At 38.4% G+C, this 13,047-nt stretch overlaps 1 protein-coding gene across 4 annotated transcripts in view; it reads right to left on the bottom strand.

Annotated features, from left to right (window-relative positions):
- The window catches only part of MYO6 (myosin VI), a 121,043-nt gene that overhangs the window by 86,915 nt on the left and 21,081 nt on the right, over nucleotides 1-13,047 (bottom strand). The window lies entirely within an intron of this gene.

Genomic DNA, 13,047 nt, shown 5'->3' with positions numbered 1-13,047 from the left:
GGGTGGGAGTGTGTTTTGAATGGTGGGTGTGTTCTGATTGGGTGGGGGTGTGTTTTGAGTGGATGGGCTGGTCTCAGCTGCCAGCCTTAGACCTGAGCTGGTGAGTTGTGCTGCTTTTGTTCGGCTTCGTGTTTGTGGTGGTGCCATGTTTTTATAGTGGGTGTCAGTTTGCTTATTGTGTGGTTTGGAGGGGTTTGATGTCTTAGTCTACAAGAAATCCAACGGCTCCCTAGGACACACTATCTACCATAAAAAAACACATACAAACCGCTATCTGAACGCACTCTCACACCACCACCCAGCACAGATCAACTCCGTAGCCAAGACACTCATCTCCAGAACAAAACACCTAGCTGACGAACATCACCAAAAAACCGAACTACACACTCTCACTAATGTACTAACAGCCAATGGATTCCAAAGAAACACGATTACCAACTTAATCCGAAGAGAGACACCCACAAAAACCCAAGACAGAGAACAAGAAAATGGCAAAGCCCTCCTTTAAAATTGATTTTAAAAAAACCAAAACTATCGCCAAAATTGAACATTTTAACAACAGAATAATCAGAGAAGCCATTGAGATAGAAAAACGCCCACACAGCATAAACAAACGAGATGATACCTCTCGCCTACCAACCATTTGGAAACCCGCCTTGATTGACAGACGAGTCCCAACCACCAAGAATGATAGACCCAAAGTCATGATAACACCACATGACATCACCACCACACAACCATTCAAAAAGCAAATCCGAACCCACAATGATAACGAGGCACAACCACAAAACAGAAACCTAACTACAGCTGAAACATCAGCCACTTTAAACCCCTCCAAACCACACAATAAGCAAACTGACACCCACTATAAAAACATGGCACCACCACAAACACGAAGCCGAACAAAAGCAGCACAACTCACCAGCTCAGGTCTAAGGCTGGCAGCTGAGACCAGCCCATCCACTCAAAACACACCCCCACCCAATCAGAACACACCCACCATTCAAAACACACTCCCATCCAATCAGAACACACTTAAACTCCCACCCAATCAGAGCACACCTCCACCCACAGAACACACCCCCTCTGGCAGTTTAAAAAAGAGGAACAAACAGCCACATGCTTCTCCCAGAAGAAGGAAACAGAAGCCACCAGCCTGATGATGACAGATGGGATTCCGTCGAAACGTCGCCCCTACACCTTTAGTTCTACGCGGGAAGAAACCCGAATAACCAAAGATCCACATACGAACACCCGCGAAAACCTCAGAAAACATATATATATATATATATATATATATATATATATATATATATATATATATATATATATATATATATATATATATATATATATATATATATATATATATATATATATATATATATATATATATATATATATATATATGGAGAAATGAAGAATTGTAGCCATTTTAAATAGCAATTAACATAATGAGTTCCTAAATAACTTTTCTTTCAAGAGAGGGAGACAAGCAACTCCACTCTCTTGCATATAAGCAGACACTTGTAGAGCTGAAAGTCAAGCTCAGCCCCCTTCCTTGCTGAATGGGAAAAACTAGATGATCCATATTTGTTCCCACAAACCTCTGCCTATCAGCCTTTGGCTCTCTGCCGCAAGGATGGGAAAGCGAATGTGATCACTTCCTAAGGAAAGACATCCTGTCAACCAGCAAGGGAATTCTCGTAGAAAGCAAAAAATTCCTCCTTGGGAGACAAAGCCCCACGTTCACTTTCCTGACAGGGCTGAGAAAGAGGACAGACAGAATCTCGGAGAAACGCTGCCAGTCAGGGAAGACAATCCTAAATTAGATTTATTTTATTTATTAGATATTTTTTTAATTTTAAAAAAATCCCACCTTTACTACTTTATAAGTAACTCACGGTGGCAAACGTACATAATACTCTTTATTCCTCCTCTTTCCCCCCCCCCCCGCAACAATCCTGTGGGATGGGTTGGCTTCAAGCCTCCACCGCTCCTATTAGATATAGAACCTTTTCTTTTATTGGATGCCATTTTTCACTTTTTTACCACCATGGGTGAGAGTTCTGCTACCTAAGATTTTCACTTCAGGCATAAATTTGACTTAGACTAGCCCTGTTTCTGCACTGACGTTGCAATGAAATGCACTCCTGCTATTGTGACCCACTGAAGTTTTTTTTAAAAAAATGTAGGGATCTGATCTTCTGTACAGTAGTACGATTCTTAGTTTTGGATATCCAGTGCACTCAGTAAATTTTAGGAATAAAGCTATCATAGCAGGGGGCAGAAATTATTTAACTAGTGAATAATTATGTCAACAAGTCCCGGTTGCATTCTGTGATCTTTAAAAAACATATCCAAATATACATCAATTCAGAATGGCGGGGGGGGGGGGAGAGAAAGAGACTACGGTAATCCCTGAAGCACTGACATTTATATAGGCACTGATTGCTGCATACTCCAATAAGCAAATCTTGTGTTGAAATTGGCTTTTATCTTGTCTACAAAGCATTTATACCAGCCAAGTCATCCCTGAAAGTCAACAGTCAATTCCAGAATAAGGGGTTGAGTTTCTGGAAAGCTTTCACTTACTAACACACCAGAATTAAGCATGACATTTAATTCTATGTATATTGAGGCTCAACCTGGACATTGGGAAGATGCCTATTCCCCAGACCAAGACAGAACAGATGCTGAAACACAAACATGGTTGACACTTGTTTGCTGGATCTCATAAGCTTGCTACTTTGACTTACTACCGAAAACAGCTTTTGAAACGTATCCTCTACTCCAGGGGTATCAAACTCGCAATGTCACATGACGTGTCATGACATATCGTGACTTTTTTGCCATTGCCGGCAATGGGGTGGGCGCAGTTTCGCTATGATGCATCCGGCCCACGGGCCGGCAGTAGTTTGCCACCCCTGCTCTACTTTGTTATCATGGAAAACAAGGCATGGGCTATAGAAAATCTACTTATTTATTTAATAAGTGGCAATAGTCCAATAGAATTTTAAAAAAAATCAGTGAACTTATATTGTAATTAGAGAAAGATATAAAAACATATACACAGCAGTGTGTAATGCACAGCAAAAGCCAATATGATGTGGTTATGTCAAACATCGGGGAATAAAGAATGCTGGGAAGAGTATCCAGGTTCTGTACAAACATTGATGGGAGAGCCAGACATATGGCAGTCAACAAATGTGAAAGAGGTTAGATGGAAAAGCAAAAACTGGATTTACTGTGCTACAGAGCAAATCCAATGGCTTCCAATGGCCATAGCTATGTTTAGGAATCTTGCAAACTTCTCAGATGTATCAGTATTATGCTCTCGCATAATACTGATTGTGATAGGTGGGAAAGCTTACTATTAAGTGGTTCAATGAGATCAAGGCTCTAGGTATGATATAGGGCACTCTAATAATACTTGTTCTTCATGAATGCTCCCTTGGTATTCCTATAGCAAGTTTTATTTGTCAGCTATTGAAGGAAAATCATAGAAACGACGGCAAGGACAGATTTTCAATTGTGACTTGCCAAAAAGAATCCATTCAGGAATCCAAAATGCATTCTATGTACCCCATGGATCTATCTTCAAATCAGAAGAATCAGCATTTCCTTTCAACTTTGATTAATCCAGAATGTCTTGTTCATGTATTTGTTCATGTCCTTTAGGATTGTTTTCTAAAATGAAGTTTGCATGCTCTTTCCATGCTACCTTATAAAATTCATAAGTTTTTTTTTAAAAAAGGATAACATGTAATAATTAATGTCTATATGCAGGATGAGTTGGCCCAGTCCAGAATGCATTATGCATAGTAAAACAAAAAGTTTTAAATATGATAAACTGTTCTTAGTTTTTTATCAGCAACCCTCCTTCCCATCAAATAAACAAATGTTGCTTGATTATTTTTTTTGTTTGTACATCCATCCATTTAATTTATATAACTGCCAAACTCATCTATATGATTCTGGGCAGTCCACAACAATTAAAACACCAAAACCAATAAGAAAACTACAAAAAAAACCACATAAAAATGTTACATTTTATTATGTGTCACTGACTCTTTGCATATTAAAACCACTTAAACCACTACAATCAGCACTCAAGATCAAAGTTTTATTCCAAAACTATTAAATACAGAAATTCTGCATAGAAAAAACAATCTGATGTTATCTATTGCCAAAACACAAAGGGATTTAATTCTCTCTTCTTAAAATTGAATTTTGCATAAACCAATGTAATAAAACACAGTGCTTGCTTTACTACACAAAAAAGACTGCATATCTACACCAACCTCCTGCAGTTTGGGTATCTCAGAAAAAGAACTGAGGCTATCAATCCAATTCTCCGCAAGCATGGCCACTGAAATTTTGGAAGCTGAAGTCCCGAAACATTTCAAAGGATCTGGGTTAGAAAATGTGGGACTGCACAATATGAATTTAAATTTAGTTTATGCTAACGTGGAAGCCTTTACTACATTCCAAAAAGTTCATAACACCCTATTATCCTGATCATGTGATAAAACAAATCTTTTCAAACAACATCTGCATTCAGTCAGACTTGGCAGCTGGCCACAACTTTTTTTTATGTCAAAGTCTACAGATATAGGCTGCATCTTCTTATAAATATTTTTGAAAACCCATCTTTATTCCGGGCTCCAGGCATTATGAGCCACAGCAGCTGCAAGGCTGCTATTGAAGTCAGAAAGTCTTCTCTTATTCAAAACACTATTGAGCGTCTTTATTTTGCAAAACAAAGACAGAGAAAAGGTCACAGCCTTGTGAATAATCATAGTTTAATAAAATACTGAAAAGTACACTGGCCCTTGGGAAAAAATATAACTTTCACCAGCTTGTTGTTTATTTTCAAAATTCTTGGAGAACAATATTCATTGGAGTCAACCACTAAAACCAAAAGAATGTTCTACTAAATTACGTACTGTCAGATGTTTAAGTAGGTTGCACCAAACACCCTGAAATTACAATGCATAATCTCTTAACCAGACCTACAGTACAAAAAGGTCAGCTGCCTGAAAAAAATACAATTTATTTATTTACTCAAGAAGCTTCCTTTTCTCATGAGCTAGGCAGACTGTTTATTTCCAGATCCAACACATTTAAGTTGGTGAGGCAATCAGTATTGAAATTACACCATGGTTTTCATAAAGCCATTTCAACCTGATTTTAACTATGTTTAACATCTGTATAAATGACCTCTGAAAAGGGCAGTCTAACCACTGACCACATCTGCCAATTGTGAAAAGCTAGTACCCAATTAGGCTACAGTGCAATCATTTACTACTTCTCATTTTTGTCAAAATTGTGATGGACACAATGCGCCTGTCTAATCTAGACTGGCATCCAGATGTGTAGAGATTACAAAACCTCAGTGGTTGGGAATTCTGGGATTTGCAACCCCAACAAGTTGAAACATACCAAGTTAGGAATGGAATAGGAATAGGAATAGGAATAGGAATAGGAATAGAATAGAATAGAATAGAATAGAATAGAATAGAATAGAATAGAATAGAATAGAATAGAATAGAATAGAATAGAATAGAATAGAATAGAATAGAATAGAATAGAATAGAATAGAATAGAATAGAATAGAATAGAATAGAATCAGAAACTGGAAGGGACCTTGGAGGTCTTCTAGTCCAGCCCCCTGCTCAAGCAGGAGAACCTATATCGTCTCAGACAGGTGGATGTCCAGTCTCTTCTTAATAATCTGTGATGGAGTGCCCATGATTCCGGGGGTAAGCTGTTACACTGGTTGATTGTCCTCATTGTCAGGAAATTTCTCCTTAGTTCCAGGTTGCTTCTCTCTTTGGTCAGTTTCCGACCGTTGTTTCTCATCCTTCCATCTGGTGCTTTGGTGAACAACCTGCCCCCCTCTGCCTTGTGGAAGCCCCTCAGATACTAGAACACTGCTATCATGTCTCCCCTATTTATTCTTTTCCTTAGACTAGCCAGACCCAAATCCTGTAGCTATTCTTCATATGTTTTAGTCTACAGGCCCCTGATCATCTTAGTTGCTCTTCTTTGATTTTTTTTTCCAAACTTTCAACATCTTTTTTGTGGTATGGTGACCAAAATTGGCTGCAATATTCTAGCTGTGGTCTTACTGGGGTTTTATAAAGCTGTAATAGTACTTCTCGTGATCTTGCTTCTATGCCTCTGTTTATACAACCCAGGATTTTGTTAGCTTTTTTGGTTGCTGCTGCACACTGCCGGCTCATACTTCTACAGAACACAAGGCATCATTTTAAGCATGCATTGTGATTAGCTCTTCCGTTTTGTTTTCCAGCGGAAGCTTTTGAATCATTCAGAAATCTTCATGTGCCCTAGGATCAGCTACGGTACTTGGAGCTAAATAGCCATTAAGAACCAAAAAACTACTACTTACATGAAACCTGGAAGTGAATTTCCTTTGACCTTGTTCATTAAGAATGTGGTATCATTATCCTCCAGCAATGAATTGCACATATATACCAAAACTTTTGTGTCTGTTTGGTACTTTGTAACCTTCCATTGGATGAAATGGTGCATCGTAGAGAAACCATTTTTGAATCTTCTTAGCTCAAATGACATAGCTTACAGAATACATCTAAAATCTGGGACCCACGACTCCCACGGAATTGAAATGTGGCAAAGCTGTGGCCACATCAGGACTACCGTTGTGCTTTCCAGCTGTACCTCCCAGAAACCCATTAGTTGTGTGGAAGAAAGGAAGATAGGAGGGGTGTGTCCTCACCGTCTTTCCCCCCTCCCTTTGGACCCTGTGAGAATCAACGAGGGATGGATGAGCAGCCATTGGCTGCTTTGGAACCGAGGCCGAAATCTGAAATCTCTTAATGGCAGTGCCTGGTAAGGGAAGAATGAAGGAGCAACCTGGATGCCTGCAGATAAGACTGGCAGGTGATTGATAGGTGAGCCCTCTTCCTCCCTGGAGGGAGGGCCTACTGGAGGGACAGTACAATGGGGAGCGAAGGTAGAGTTTTCCTTGAGGTCTGCTGCACCTTTGGTTCCCCCTTGCCCCAGCAAAGTGGCAGATAGTTCCTTAGGTCAGCCAAGGAGAAAGAGGAGGCTTCACTGGGGCTCTTCCGAGGGCTGTGTGGGGAGGGAAAATGGCACAAGACTACGTTATATGTGGAAAGAATGGCCAAAAGGGTCACAAGTTGTCTAGTATTATTGTCTAACATTGTGTAGAAGCCCAGGCTGAATCTAAGGGAGGGGACATCAGTCTCGAGTCCCTTCGCGCCCACAAGAAAGCTAAGTCCCCATCTTGAATTGCATTGACTCTTATTTACCGCCAACTGGCTTTGACCATTAGTAGTTCAGATTCTTATAGAGAGCTTTAGCATACAACAAACCTACATACTCATTTGAACTGCTCAGACTCCTGATTTCCTGCACACGACACATTGTGCCTATTATTAGGCAACACAGGAAAGAAAGTTCAAGCAGAAATATTTCTCTTGTTCTGCTAGATGCTCAACCCGCTTTAACAAAAAACTCTAACTTTCTTTCATCCAGAGGACAAACATTTCTACTTTTCAGGCTGATGAACTATTGAGGGAAAGGAAATTGTGCAAAAAATCTTTATTTCTAAAACTATCCACTCTGACAATCTTGTTTGTTTTTAAAGCATCTGGTGCAGTTTCATTGCTCATGTAGCAGCTCAGCGTTGTGATATTGTTGTTGTTTTCATACATCTGTCCAGCTGTAAATGTCAAAGGGGCCTCTCTGCCTTTTTCCTGCTTTGGACCAGACTACTCAACACTCTCTGAGAAGCTGCGTTTCACCCCATCTCATTGTGCAGCAAAGCTGTAAGAATCAAATCTGTTTCACCAACCTTTCAACTGCTCAGTGATTAAAGCCCTTATTTTATTGTTATTTTTAATATTGTTTTATTTTTGTATGATATTTTTAAACTGTGTTAGTTGTCTTGAGTATGCACCATTATAGAAATGTGGGGTATAAAAGTTAAACAAATAAATAAATACTATAGACATGCAAGGGTTTACATTTTAATTCACTTCTAAACTAGGCAATTAATTAATGATCTTTCATACCATATACTATTCAATCACGCATTGTCGTCCAAGGTACTTGAACTTATTATTTATTTTTCATAAATAGCACGACTGAATGATACTGTGGCCACTGAAAAGCAAGATTCTGTTAATCTAAGATTTGCAATTCTAATAGCAAACATTTTTTTTAAATGTCATATAATTATTTTTCATAGCATTGACACGTCTTTCTAAATGCTCGGGGGATTTGAGTCTTCTGAAGCAATTTCCTCTCCTCCCCATTTGTACTTAATTAAATGCAGTTTAAAAAAGTATTTTAAGCAAAGAAAACCCTAAAACTAATCACTCCCCTAAAATTGAGTATGTTTGCATATTTTAGGGAGGTAACGCACAAACAGACTTTTATAACGCCATGAGGATCCATTCCCTCTCAGAGCTTGGTACATATAATTTTGCAAATTGCTACCTTTGCCATTTTAACATCTGTAACATAGCATTAAAAAGGTTGTACTGCGTTACATTCAACAAGTTGCATTTGACTTTTGTCATCACAGGCTGGCAGGCATCTTTGGACTCAGCATATTTCTCAGTTTCTCAAGAGAAAAAAATCTGGTTATTAGCTATGAAACATCAAGCCCTACAAATTCTGCTGTTATTTCAATTTAATGTGCATAAATCTCCCAGTTTTGTGCCAGCTAAGGCCTCAGTAAAGATATTATAAACTCTTGCCAGAATTCATTATGCAAATGCTGTATAAATACAACGGGTAGCCATTGCTAGGGAAGCACACCAAAATAACATTCTACAAAAGACAGATAGGTAGACAGGTTTGTGTTAAACACACAGTTTTTGCCTTTGAGTTAACTGAAAACATGAGTGCTCTCTCTTTCTGTTTCATACACACCCAAGAGTAGCCATCATAATTATGCAAATTCAAATCCAGTAGGTACAAATGACTGGTCAGCCAAAAGGAATTTAAAGTTTTTGTTTTTTTTAAAGTTCCCAATTAAAAACTTCACCCCTTTCATTAGTCTCTGACTAACTGAAGTGTTTCTTTCATCACATGCCCTTATGAAACAACTCACATCAAATTCTGAATGTGCTCATCTTCAATGTGTCAAAAACTGAGACAAGAAAGATATTTATCCCCAAAATGCTGATTCCTCATGGCACAATGGGGGGACAGAAAGGACTAGATTCTGAATGATGAATTGTGTCCTTGAGAGGTGTAAGACAAGGGATATAAACTAGAAAAAAGGTAAAGCATTAAAATAAAAATAAATAAATAGAAACAAATGCTTTTACCCCTTCAACAGTTGTTGTTTTTTTACCTAGACAGTATTAAAAAAAATAATGTTGCTCCGGTCCAATTGCTGAGTTTGCTTAACTGAGTAACTGAGAGTACATGTGTAAGTTTATTGATAAAATCTAATCTTAGAAGTCACCACTGTGAGTTGAGAGATGTGTAGAATTAGAAAGAAACGCAAGAATTGTATGTGTGCATGTTTTATTAACTGCTGCATGAATTTTTTGACCTTTGCCCACATCTAAAGCAGTTGGCTAATGTGTAGCCATCTGGATTGAAACAGACTTTTCTTTTAACCAACACATTAAGGAAAATGTCACTAAGCACTGTACACATCTCATAAAGAGCTACATCAATTTATCATCATGAACCAAAGTAGTATTCACAATCTAACAATAGTAGTAGTGCAGCATGAGGTAGATTACAATTCTGAAAAGCATGGTAGGTGTTTCCTCCCTAGTGTGACAATGGCCTTTAGAGAATTACTTACAGGAATAAAATTGCCTCATTTTGCAATCATGCAATTAAGATCTATGTTTATTAGATGACTGCATTTTTTTTCATCTGCTTTCATTTAGGAAGAGTAAACTAGGATTTGTACATGCCACAACTAGCTTCCCTACTTGTTCAGTTAACAAAACAAGCACAAAATGCAAGCCTGTATGGAAGAACTATCTTTAGGACTTGATGCTAACTTTAGTCTCTGATATTTGCCATGGTTATTTGTTCAAGAGATGGCTTCAGTCACTAAATAAACTTTTCACCCATAGACAGTCTTGGAAAACATGTATACTTAAAGACACCACAAGGGGGTATGGTGTCGATAAACCAAAAAAAGGGAGATAATATAAATGTAGATTTCTTTTTTAACTGGTATGAGCGAGGACAGGAAAGCATATTGTATGTACAACCTCAAAAATATTGAAAGAAATAATGGAACAAACTGAATTAAACAACCTTCAGCAGCAATAATGTGACTGAAGCCATTTCAGCTACTTCTGCAGCTTATTCCATGTCACACAAGTATTCCTCACAAAGTATATGAAAACAATTACCAGATGGATGTCAAAAGTTCCCATTGATACCTAACTGAACAAAGCTTAGTTGCGCCGGTTAGCTAGCCATTACTAAGATCACCATGGACTAATTCTCCTATGGACTAATTCTCTTGTACACAATGGCTTTTGAGATTCATTATGAAACAATGAAAATCAGTTTCTAACCTTGAGCATCTTCCAAATTCAGTTTTAAAAGAGAAACTGAATTCAGACATTATAATATGAGCAGAGAAGAAGGGATTAAAAAAAGAACCATCTCGGACTTCCGGATGGCAAGGCGTCGCCGGAGGCAGCCATTCTTGGGCTGTCAGCCCCGCGGCTCCGTAGAGCCGCCGAAAACAGCGCCGATCAGCTGTTTTGGCGGCTCGGAAGCCCCCTCCTCGGGAGAAGAGGAGGGGGTGAGCGCCCAGGTAGGGGTAGAGCTCTCCGGGGCCGCCAGAACTTAAAGTTTTGGCGGCTGAAGGATTGAGCCCCCCCCAGAAGCCTGGGTATGCTCCGGACTGCGAGGCGCTTCTGCTCCGGGCTTTTTGGAGCAGAACAGGGCGTCTGCAACCATCCCTGCCAGCGAGAGAGAACTTTGGAGAATTAGGATGCAGGCAGAGCGATACAGGAGATTCAGGTGAAAGTGGACTTTTGATCTTTAACTCAATGGATTTTGCTGAGCTTGAAAGTGAAAGTGCGTAGCAGACAATAGTGGGTGAAAATGGCGGCTACATCTTTTAAAGTTTCTAGAAGTGCCGGGGCTTCTCCGGTGCAGCAGTCTTCGTTGCAAGCTTTATTGCCCCCTGCACCCGTACCTGCACCAGCCCTTACAGTTAAAGATTTGCAGAATGTGATGCAAGAGATTATGGAAAAGCAATTGCAACAATTAGCTGAGATAATGGATGAAAAGCTGGATGAGAAGTTAACAGAAAAACTAGCTGAGGTTATGGATGAAAAGATCACAGAGAAACTAACAGAAATAAGGGCAGACATATTACCTGCATTTCAAGGCATGGCTATATATATTGAGCGTTTGGACGAAAGAGTGGAAGATCTCAGTCAAAATAATACTAGATTAGAAGTAAAAATGACAGAAACCGAAAATGTGGTGGAGAAAATTGATTGTGATTTGACCTTGGTACAGTATTATCAGATGGAGTTTGCCGTGAGAATCAGAGGCTTAAAAGAAGATCCTAAAGAAAATTTGAAGAAAATAGTTTCTGAGGCTCTGGAAGGGATGCTGGGGCGATCAGCAGATGAAATAATGGAAGATATAGATAAATTTTTTCGTGTTAATTCATGGATTGCAAGACAAAGGAAATTACCCAGAGATGTGGTGGTTTATTTTACAAAGAGAGCGATTAGAAATGAGGTTATTCAAGCCTCCTACAATATTGAATTTGCAATTGCTGAGCAAGAAGTCTTGATTTTAAAAGAGATCCCTCCAAGAATTTTAAGTAGAAGGAAGGAATTTGCTTTTTTGGCACAAGAATTAAGACGACATGATATCAAGTACAGATGGGAGATACCAGTGGGTATGGTGGTGACCTATGAAGGTATGAGACATCGTCTTACTACGGTGATTCAGGCACGTGATTTTTATAGTAATGTTTTAAAAGCAGCCCCCATACCACTTTTGGAATCTACAAAGAAGAAAGGTAAGGGAGAGTCTCAACGACACAGAGAGAATTTACAAGGTGCTGAAGGAACAATGCAGACAGATGAGAAAATTACAGGAGTGGAACAAATTTCAGTATCATTGGAGGAGGCCAGAAATTGGAGGAGGCGTGCTGCTTCTAGACGAATGAAACGAGCTTGAAGATTTAGTTGTAGAACTGAAGGAGATAATAATGTAATAAGGATCATAAAAGGCGGTTTTAGAAGAGTAAACGGGAATTGAAATTGTTAAAAGGGTTAAATATTTGGGGATATATTTTTCACCCTCAAATGTAGAGTTATATAAAATAATTATGTTTTGTAATATTTTATGTTGTTTTAATTTTAAAATAATTATGAAAACTTAATTGGGAAGAATTGTAGTAGTGCTTACTGAAATTTTGAAGGTCATGATTTGTTATTTGGTTGGTATGTATATCTATTGTGTGATAAGAAGGTGGATAATGTGTTTAAGGTATATATTTTAAGACATGCTCTGTTGCGAGTTTGGGAAAAAGTATAGATGCAAGCTAACTTGTAAGCTACTTTTATGGGCAATAATGAAACATGTAATAGAAAATATAAAAATGATGTGATTACATATAAGAAGATTTTAAGTTTGGAAAGGAATGTATGGTTTTTGAAGCTGTATAATATCTTAAGAGAAGGAAAGATTGTATAAACTTGGTTTTAGTATGGAAAATCACAGACCAGGTGGAAAGATTAGAAAATTGTTTTTTTAATGATTGATGTAAATTTGTTTTGTCTGTAATTGTTCTTATTGGGTATTTTTATTGACACTACTGTTATGGATATCCGGATGTTGAATTTAATTATGGCAGTAAGACTTTTAGTAGGGCAATATTGGAAGAAGGAAGAACTGCCGATTATAGAAGAATGGACTGTAAAAGTTCCCAACTTGGAGGATATGGCAAAGATTTTAGCGTACTTGAAAGACTATTTGCAACAGAGAAATACTGTGGAGTAAATATGGGACTAA

This window comes from Vipera berus (genome assembly GCF_964194415.1).
Source record: "Vipera berus genome assembly, chromosome: 1".
Classification (NCBI taxonomy): domain Eukaryota; kingdom Metazoa; phylum Chordata; class Lepidosauria; order Squamata; family Viperidae; genus Vipera; species Vipera berus.
The sequence above is the reverse complement of the archived record's forward strand: the minus strand, read 5'-3'. Positions and strand labels throughout refer to the sequence as shown.